Genomic DNA, 10805 nt, shown 5'->3' with positions numbered 1-10805 from the left:
TCCCTTCGCAGTGGTTGCTAGACGCAGATGCTATGTTTCATGTCACGTCGCATCGTGCATGGTTTTGTAGCTATTCTAGCGGGATGCTTGGCAGTGTACATTTGACCGATGGATCGGTGCATGCGATAGCAGGTGCAGGAGATGTGAGACTGTCATTACCGAGTGGTGCATCTTACTTGTTACGACATGTGCGCTATGTACCAGATTTGACAATGAGTTTGATCTCGATTGGTCAGCTAAGAGATTGTGGATGTCAGATTTCGCTACGAGAGCGAGATTTTGTGATGCATTTGGGTTCGCTAGTGATTGCGAGAGGTGCCAGGAGTGGTACAGGTTACCCATTGCATGTGGATCACGGGAGAGACGGTGTTGTCTCTGTGATCACGCAGCCAGGTAGACAACGAGAGAGCAGGCGAGTCTCTTTTGCTTGTGGGTTGCAGGATGCTTTGCATGGAGTGCAGAGTAGTGAGCTCGTTGTGCACACAGTTGAGGCACGACTTGAGCAGTCACATAGAGAGGTGACAGAGTCAGACATGCATGCTTTGCTAGTGACTGAGCAAAGGAGAGACTCAGTTGTGCTAGATACTTCTATGCAGGATAGACAGGTAGAGCGGTCTTGCTCTAGTGAGTCACGACAGGAGGACGTTGTGCAAGAGTCTATGCATACGGAGTTAGAGCATGAGAGCTCTAGTGAGTCACAACAGATTGAGTGTTCATGTTTGCAGTGGATGATTGCAGAGGAGGCTGAGATGTCAGCGATTATGCAGTCATTCCTTTCTATGCTCGACAGTGAGCATGGAGATATAGTTGTGCAGGATATGTCTTCCAGCAGACACCTAGAGCAGCTGGTTTGCTCTGAGGTTGCACGACAGGTTGATGCGTCTTTTGCGGACAGTCAGGAGATGCATGTGGCTAACACGCCTTGTCAGTCAGAGATGCCTATTGCCAGGGACATATATGTTGATGCATGCTCCGTAGAGCTAGCAGGGCCCGCTAGCATTGCATCGGCATTCGGTGGTCTCATGTATGAGATGCTGATCTTGAGACCGGATATCGCAGCTGCAGTGGGAGCATATGTAGTTGGGATTGTCAGTCGTTTGTTGACTGATGATGGCATAGTGCACGAGGGAGATATGCAGGTATTGCGTACATACTTGCAGTACGTGTGCTGTACGTCTGGTGGTGTATGGACTTACACGGGAGCAAGACAGCCGGATGCACACGATCACAGCCAGCCAGTGGGCATCGGTTGAGAGCGGTTTTCTCTCACCTTTTTTAGTCTTTAGACTAGGTTCCCTTGCTTAAAGGCACAGTCGCCTTTAAGTGGGAGGTTGTTGGGGTATAGGCGTCTGTGCCTTGCCCGGCCGCCCAGAGTCTGGGCGCCCACTGACTTGTATACCTTATACATAGCATAAGTGTATAGGGGGCTGCTCACTCTTGGAGTCTCCCCACCCACATCGTGTCTGTCTCCTTCTCTCTCTCTCTCACTCTCCGTCTGTGGTGCTCCCCGATCCCCTTCACAAACATCTTGAAGAATGGTCTACTTTGGACTTTTTATTGTACTATTTTTTATCTTTGCCTACTGTATAGAAATGTATAGAAAATTAGAGCTTCTTAGACCAACATACTATACCTAGCTAAGATATACTTGAGGCAACTTTTGACGGCTTAGGCTTGGTAAAAACTTGGGGGTTGCAAGCTCCCTTGTATTGTACTTCCTAGATATGGTATATTGTGGAAAATAGGTCTTCTTTGGGCTATCTCTTGGTCTTTTTTATTATACCCGAGGTCTTTAAGTTTATGCTTAAACTCTTGATTTTGGTTATTCTAGGGCAAGTGGGAACTAATAAATCTTTTATACAATAACTTGATTTTGTGTTTAGTCAAGCCATTGGCATTTTTGGTTGGTTTTGATAATTTACCTTTGAGTAATGAAACACATGGGAGACGTAGGGGCTAGGACTTTCCAGATGTTACTTGCCATGCTGGTTCTGACTCTTTACCAATATGGTTGGAATGGGCCTTTGCTTGCTTCTATCAAAATGGATTTGAGTTACCGAACCCTCTCAATTCCTAAAAGATTTGAAGAAACAGTGGCTACAAATTATACTTTTGATGTCTGAAAGATCAATATGGATGGCTCCAGTGATATTGATGCTTAAGAATATTGGAATATCATATGCCTTCTTAAAATCTTGAATGCTTTTCTAGAATTTGACAAAAATAAGCTTTTATTATACCCTTTGGTTTCTTTGGGGTATGGGTATACTTAAGGCTCTGAGGACCGACTTAGACTTTGGGATGTTTGAAACTATATCTATGTCTTATGAGGCTGACTCGATTTTGTGTTCCTGGTTATATGAAAGATGGGATATTGATGGCTTCTGGACTTTTTGAGTGTTAACCCATGATGGTGGTCAACTCTTATGAGAGTCTTACTTTGAGTATTTTTAGTCATGGACCATGCTTGTCGGTTTTGTATGTGCATGGTAGGTGATTGGGTGATCTCCGCTGAGAGGTGCACCATAAACTTTACCAGACTAGGTTTATATGTTTTGATCGGCCATGTGTAGAAGCTCGTGTGTGAGAAAGGGATTGACCCATAAATAAGCCATTGTAAACCTAAAAGAATCTCATTCTCATATGTGCAATACACAGAGTTCTCTTGCTCCATCTCCTTCTCCATCATGTGCTGTGGTTGTGAGAGTGTGTGTGTGTGTGTGTGTGTGTGTGTGTGTGTGAGAGAGAGAGAGAGAGAGAGAGAGAGAGAGAGAGAGAGAGAGAGGAATCTCAAAGCTCGAGCGAGATTTTCCGAGCAATCCATAAAACGAGCGAGATAGGGCAAGGCACATATACAAAAAAAAAACCAGACATGATTTCTTAGGTGACTTCAAGCACAACAACAAAAAATTAATTGAAGATTGCACATATTTTTAATGGTAAATCAACCACAAATTTTTGACCGACAAAACCCTTTGAAAAAGGTTTGAGTAGAGTGTTTCTTTTGATGGTCTAATACACTTGGAACCGTTACAATGGCATGTTGGTATTCCTCTCCTTGGAAATCATTGCCCTCAAATATTGGAAGCTCATTGTAATTTGCTACCGCCATTGATCCTTGTTGGATATAAATCCCATATTCCTACTCCTTACATGCAAGACCTCATAGAGCTTGTTAACAATTTGGGTGTTTATTAAAAATTAAGCATCACATATGACACATTGGTGTATGTATACATGGTTGCAATATATCATAGTTCCATTGCTTCCATAAAAAAGGGCGATGAAAAACTATTCCCCAATTTCAGCTCCCAAATCGAAGGGTTAAACCACAAGATTTACATAAAAAGGTAAGGTTGTTGCCACTGAAACAAATCTCATGAATAAAGAGAGTTTGGGAGCTCTTCATTTCTTCTTCTCCTCTCTCTCTCACTCTACCTCTAGTTATTATAGATTAATGTACGATACCATACTATGCATTTTTAAGTTAATCTAGAGAAAACTGTGGGAACTTGAAAATAATTCTATTATTGAAATGAGGTGATTCTTTTGAGAACTCCACATCATGGTATATATTAAAGTTTGGTTCCAACCATCATATGAAGCATACCATCGAGGGGGTGGGAAAGTTAGTGGTGTTGCCAAAGATGGTGGTGACAAAGGTGTCAAGGGAGGTGGTAGTGGTGGTGGATTATAAGGAGTGCTTTGATAAAAGAGTATGCAAGGTGGATAAAGTTATGAACACTTTTCTTAGGGCAACTTCTTCCCATGCAAGTTCTCTTTCACCTAACCATGTTGATAAACAAAAGAAACTAGGTTTAGTATATTTCCATTTATAAAACTTGAGATTTATCTTCAAAATTCAAAGTAGAAGGTGAGAAAACCTACAAATTTTAGAGAAACTAGTAAAACAGCGCCGCCTTTGACGGCGGCATGGCCCCTCTTACCCTCAAACCCCTTGCTGTTGACAAGTTTCATAAAGGCAAATCAAGAAAAGTACTCTCTCTCTCTCTCTCTCTCTCTCTCTCTCTCTCTCTCTACCCCCCCCCCCCCCTTGCCATAGGTTTAGTGTACTCCCACCTCAATAACTTTAAATTCACCTTTCTTATAAACTTGAAGGTGAAAAAGTGGAAGGTATTGTCGACGACCTTCGGCCACTTCTCTCTCTTTCTTCACACTCAAAAGTTTTCTCTCTGTCTCTCTCTGAGTGCGTTGAGCACTGGACTGCAAGGCACCCTACCACTGGAGTTGGCCAAATGAAGGAGTTCTCACAACGTGTTTTTTTTTGGGGGGGGGGGGGGGGAATAGATGGTATGATACTGAGAGAGAGAGAGAGAGAGAGAGAGAGAGAGAGAGAGAGAGAGAGAGAGAGAGAGAGAGAGAGAGAGAGAGAGAGAGAGAGAGAGAGAGAGATCAACACTACCTTGGTTTCCTTCAAGTTGAGCTTAACTCTTTGAATAAAATCTGCATAACCGTTTGCGTATGCACGTATGTGTGTGTGTGTGTGTGTGGAGAGAGAGAGGGAGAGAGAGATCAAGGTCCTAAGCACTTGAGCAATGCATCCGCATCAATAACACTCCTCTATGCTTTATATGATGCTCTCCTTTACAGCCAATTAGCGAGCCTTGCCCTCCATATGCAAAATTCAGGGAGGATTAATTGGCTTCTAAACTAGCAAGAATTATTTGATTAAAAAAATGCAAGGTAGTGACAGTAAGTTGTGTCACTGTCCAAAGTAATGCACAGCTTATAGTGTTGGATTGAATAAGATGCTTTGAAATACTTACCAAAGAGATAGCCACAATCCCCCAGGGGCCATTTGATAAGAGACTCTCTCTCTCTCTCTCTCTCTCTCTCTCTCTCTCTCTCTCTCTCTCTCTCTCTCTCTCTCAACTCGATGCATGCCATTTTTAAAAACCAAACATCAAAGAAACATCGCATGTACAAAAAGAAACTCTTCCTACTTGGTAGATGGATATTATTTCATAACCTTTGATTATTTCCTTGCACACTATAGAGACTATTAACTGTTCAGGCATGAGCAATTACAGTCTTGGAAAATACATTGGCTCCACTGCTGATAGAAGAGACACCTTCTTCCAAATGAAGAACTTCCACAACTTCATCCTCATCAAGAAGAGAGTAGCGTCTTGATCGAGTGCAACCCTACTGGCTTATCACTCCAATCAAGGGTCACACGAATTGCTTGTGTAAGTACGCGGTTTCCATTAGATAAAAGAAAGACTTCGTCACTGACGCCAAGGCTTTCTCCCCATGCACGCATGACAAACCCATCATTCATGAAGATGCATGCAATGGTATCGATGCCCATTGGCATGAAGGGGCGTCTGCATCGGGACGGGAAAAAAAGTCGTAATTCTTGCCCTTGGTCGGATCTTCCATAGAGACGGTCTGCACTTGGCCCTCCTTGTCGAGGTAGGCAAATTTGGCATCTGGAATCTTGTTGCCTATGGCCATGAGGGTCATGACTGTGCTTGTTGCAGATATGGCATGAAGAGAGAGGGTGGTCCTCCTGTGTGGGAAAGAAAGAGGCAATATGAGCCTCAGGAAAATGGCACTGCTCGCGAATGATGGCAAAGGTAACAAACTATAGGCCCTGTTGGAGAAGGGGAGAGGTGGGAGCTTTGGTAGCAAAGCCGGGGTAATCATGGCCTTCAACATCATCATCTCCTCCTGCTTCCTCTCACAAACGATCTCTCATGGCTTACATCATGGCGTTGTCTTGTGGGCTTCCTGTGCATGCGTTGACTTGTGGGCTTGACTTGTAGCTCGATACTACTACAGCAGCTCGCTGCTCTGCCTTCAATGCTTCAATGGTAGCCTCCATCACTCGGCGGTAGCCCCTCCCTTCTTGCCCCCAAGCCCTCATAATTTTATCCACCCCTTATCATCCGTTTTATTGTTGTTGATCTTGCACAGCTACAACCTGTTTCCTTGCCCCCAACAATCTGCTGCCCACCCTGTCCACTCTCACCACCCAATCCACCCATTACCCTTCCTTGCTACGCATTTCTCTTGCATGCAACCAACCTCGATGCACCCCTATCCCTTAGCCCTTGCAGGTAGGGGCAAGAATGAGGGGATTGGGCCTTTTGTCCACGTGGAAAGTCGCTTAGAGCCACAGAGCTCGCCATTGCTGCTGCCAGTCTAGAGATGACCATCAAGTGCACAAGACAGGCAACTCTTGAGTCCTCTCTTTGTCTCTCTCTCTCTCTCTCTCTCTCTCTCTCTCTCTCTCTCTCTCTCTCTCTCTCTCTCTCTCTCTCTCTCTCTCTCTCTCTCTCTCTCTCGCTCTCTCTCTTTCAGTTTTTTTTAAAAAAAACTCTCTGAAAGAGCACGCGCCGGCAGACAAAACAAAATGCTCTCTCTCTCTCGCTCTCTCTCTTTCAGTTTTTTTTTAAAAAAAACTCACTGTTGCACATTCGCGTGATGTGAGGGACTGTGTGCGCGTTTTGAAGGTGCCCCCGTTCTTTGTTCGCGCATGAACTTGGGACCAATTTGCAAAGATCCGCACGTTTTGAAGGTGTCTCGCTATTCGTTCCCGCATGAACTTGGGACCAATTTGCAAAGATCCGTGCATTTTGAAGGTGCCCCCGCCCTTCGAGAACTTGGGACCAATTTGCAAAGATCCGCGCGTCCTTTGCATGCCGTTGTAGGGTCAATATATACGATGACACAAAATGATTCATGGATGCGGGAGCTTGAAGATGCAGTCCAGCTTGTAGAGGATATAGCAGCCCGCATTGCAAAGTGCAACTCTGCAGCTCTCATTGGCAGTGGGTTATCCCATGCTGCTGACAATTCCCGCTTCGTTTTTGCCACCAAACGGAAGATCACCATGCTTGGTACCCGCCTTGACAGCCTTCAGTCCATCCTGAGCAATCGTTCCCTCACCAAATCTTTGAATGAAAAGGACTTGAGCAAACGACAAGACATGGTTCTGAGTCTTCATTCTAGGATGAATCAAATGTCAAACAGCCTAAATTCCTCCCAAGCTTCTAACAGGAGTAATCTATTGGGTCAGGAAGGGAGGGGGGAACCTAAAGAGAACAACAGAACAACAGGCCTAGATAACTCTAGAATAGTTGGGCTTCAATGACACATCATGCACGAGCAGGATGATGACCTTTTGAAGATTGAAGAGACACTGACAAGCACAAAACACATTGCTTGGCTGTAAACTAAGAGCTGGATTTACACACAAAGCTTTTGGATAATTTGGATGACGACACAGACAGAACAAATCCATGACTGAAGGCTATGCAAAGGAGGCTAAGCATACTGGGGAAGAAGGTAAGCAGTGGGTGTTCAATGATGTGCCTCTTCTTGATGGTTCTTTTGATTGTGATACTAGTCCTTGTCATAATTGTGTTGATTCGATATTTGTGAGGTATGCTAGCCCTCGTCATAATTGCGTTGATCGGGTATTGTGTGAGGTGTCTTTGTGCGAGCAATAGGCTTGATGGCGAGGTTTCACTTTGGAACTGACAAGCTTCTGCTGACTTCTAAATTGACTCCTGGCAAAAAAAAAATTCTAGTTTGACAGATAAGTAATGCATGTAATCATCCTGTATCATGATTCTATCAAAGCCGCTGCAACATTGACCATGGTCGGTAATTCAAGAGGAAGTTGTAAGATAGCGTGTGTGTGTGTATGCTATGGGTTTCTTGTTTGGAGGACCACCTTTTATCAAGGTTGAACTACTTTTTGCCTTCTGTGTAAGCAAAGATTGGCATCTGGTTTGTTAATACTGAATACCCACCAAGACATGAGACGTCTCATTTTGTGACGTTTGTCTTGAATTAGAGTAATGGACTAGTTTTTTCTTTACCGAGAGAGAGAGAGAGAGAGAGAGAGAGAGAGAGAGAGAGAGAGAGAGAGAGAGAGAGAGAGAGAGAGAGAGAGAGAGAGAGAGAGAGAGATCTATGCCAATGTCCATCGTTCTTTTTTGACAAAGAGAAAAATTTACATTTTGCGAGGCAGTGTTCACCAAGAACGTTTGTAGGGACCACTTTTCAAGAAAAAGCACATACAAATTCCTTTTCTTGAATTTGCCAAGAGAAAGTTTAAGAAAATTAAGCTTATTTTTGGGGCTTTACACTATTTTCTCTATATTGGGGCGGAATTTATCCTTTTCTGCTTACCCTCAACTGGCCTACTACTCAGTTCAACCTACTGATAGGTTCATTATTATATTTGCTGCAATCTTGCCGAGATTCCAACGGGTGCAACATTAGCCCTTTGCAAGTTGTCCAACCAAAAACTTAGCAAGCTAGACTTGAACTCTCACTTCTCCACATGTGCATCTTCAAGTCAACTGAGCTAACCATGTAGGACTCCTTGCTCGGAAAAAATCGCTCGATGCATGGTAACAAGAGAGAGAGAGAGAGAGAGAGAGAGAGAGAGAGAGAGAGAGAGAGAGAGAGAGAGAGAGAGAGAGAGAGAGAGCATTGCATGTTGGCATTGGCCACGACGAGGCTGTTGAGAAGGTAGAGTATGACTTCTTCTTCTTTGTAGCATGAGGATCACTTGATCGTGACATAGGGAGGGTGAGTGGCACACCATTGTCATTTGTCTGAGCTTATCGGCACCACAATTGTGTGCTTGTAGCCTTCATGGCTCCCACCACACGGTGCATGGCAAGGCCCTTGCATTTGCATTTTTTGTCGTCGTTGTCAGGGAACTATTGTGTGCCAAACTCCAATTGCACTATGTGCTACTATTAGAGGTAATTTTTTTGTCATTCAGCATGAAAGGATGGGAAGGGTGATTTTGCTATTGGTTTTGGTTACCATTTGTACAGGTATGGGCTTTCGATATTTTGCAACTTCGTTGGTAGTTTAGCCCTGTCGATTTTGTTTGTGTGTCTACTATCATTTTGTTCCTTTTGATTTGTTTCCACAACAGCAAGCATGCCACTCACATGCACAATCACTCCATAGCTACAAAAGTGATAACGTCCTTTTTTTCTAAATAATGAAAATTTTAAATTTTGAGAAAAAAATTTACTTTTTTCTTTTAAAAAAATGCAAACACAAACCAAAGGGGAAGAGGGATTTTTTTGGGGAAAAAAATCCAAAGAAAAACCCCCAATTGCCTGTGCCCATGCTCATAGATATGTTTAAAGCTTTTGGTAGTAGATATATTTGAAGTTATATATATATACCTACTTTTCCAAGGGGGAAAATAGGCATATGGCATAAGGCTCCACCTTTCTCTCCTCAAGCCTCTTTCAAACTTTTCCTTTTTACCAACACTCCTTGGAGAAAATTGCATATTTTGGGGACTACGGGAGCTTCAAGTAGTCAAATGCTATGCTATAAAGCACACCACAATCCATTGAATGATATGCTCAGTTTGAGCTATCACACACCCAATCCATCTTGCATGCCAAAGAAAGATTAAAAAATGAAAATCAAGTGAGATTGAGGATTATCCATAGATGTAAAAGCTTGTAAACCTCCACCTACCACCATCAATCTCCACAAAAACACAAATAAATATACACTTTCCATTTTGCCTTAACAAATATATTGAGTTAGTTCATGGGAGAGTACCTTACCACCCTTGCAACTTGATGAAGCACCTAGAATTGTGAAAAACTATCGGTGAAAGTCCTCACCTATTACAAGCTGGAACAATTGTTTCAAAAAGTGACTACATTTTTTCAAAAGGTATGAGTACTAACTTACATTAATCATTCACTCACTTCCATGTTAACTTTCTTCCTGACCTCTTAACTTCCAAATCTTTGTGTGTATGTGTATCCTTATACTCAAACCAAAACAAAAACAAAAAGTAAAGGAACAAAAGCCATCTAACAATGAGAGGAAGCATATAAGATCCAACCCATAGCCCAAAACTCATAGTATCACATCATGCACAATGAAACAACCTTTAACCTAACCAAAATCTATATGTGTTCGGCTAGTTTTCCAAAGTCATCCACTTTTACTTTTAGTGAGAGTTATCTTCTTCAAGTGTGTCACATGATTTACGTTGTATTTACCTCTGGAAGGCATCTGTAGCTAGACTAGTGTGTGCTGAAAATTTTAAGGAGTTAAAATGGTTGATATATCTATTGACCATGAGTAGTAGAGAACGTCTTCCCGATTGCACAAGCTTATCCTTTTGAGCAAAATGAGTTTCAATGCCTAGTGAATCTATGTGTATGGGATTATGAGGAAGATTTATTAGATTTAACAAATGAAACTCATGGTCTCACTAAGGATGAATTTATTTATCTTGACAATGAGAATAGAGGTCTAGCCTTAGGACTAATAGCCAATCTATAGAACATTCTCTTACCTTGATTGTTGTTACTAGGGTAAGTGATAAGTAGGTTAGTGTTCTCCAATTTGTTTCTATTTTGGTTTCTCTTGAATAAATGAATTCCTACTGCACTAATGAGCCTCCTCAAGGAATAGTCTTTTGTTTGGTTATCTTTTGTGTAGTATACAAGAGCATGGAGACTAGCTTGGACATCCATTGTCATGTGTCTTCTAAGAGGACGTTTCCATCTATCCAAAGACATATTGAGTACAAGAACAAGTGTAATTCTTCCATGTCTTGCTTTCTTGTTTGATTTTATTGACTTATCATTCATGTGTCTATGTGGCTAGCATGGTACGCGTGAGATCATGTCATTATGTTTGCATGCTTTGCTAAGTGGATGAGTATAAATTGAGGACCATTAGTAACTCACATAACTTAACTAGTTTAGAGTCGAACTTTATTGGTTTTTCCTTTATGAAAATGGCATGACTTTAGGTTAACTCCTGAT

General features: G+C 42.4%; 2 pseudogenes; one reads left to right on the top strand and one right to left on the bottom strand.

Moving 5' to 3' along the window:
• Positions 1-5031: 5031 nt before the first annotated feature.
• On the bottom strand, positions 5032-5688 carry LOC147441426 (peroxiredoxin-2E-1, chloroplastic-like; annotated as a pseudogene).
• A 1003-nt stretch (positions 5689-6691) lies between these two features.
• LOC147441425 (syntaxin-52 pseudogene) lies at positions 6692-7410 on the top strand (annotated as a pseudogene).
• Positions 7411-10805: the final 3395 nt, after the last annotated feature.

The sequence above is a fragment of the Adiantum capillus-veneris genome, chromosome 15, assembly GCF_014529385.1.
Source record: "Adiantum capillus-veneris isolate H3 chromosome 15, ASM1452938v2, whole genome shotgun sequence".
Lineage (NCBI taxonomy): Eukaryota > Viridiplantae > Streptophyta > Polypodiopsida > Polypodiales > Pteridaceae > Adiantum > Adiantum capillus-veneris.
Note: the sequence above shows the minus strand (reverse complement) of the source record. Positions and strands in the feature narration are given on the sequence as shown.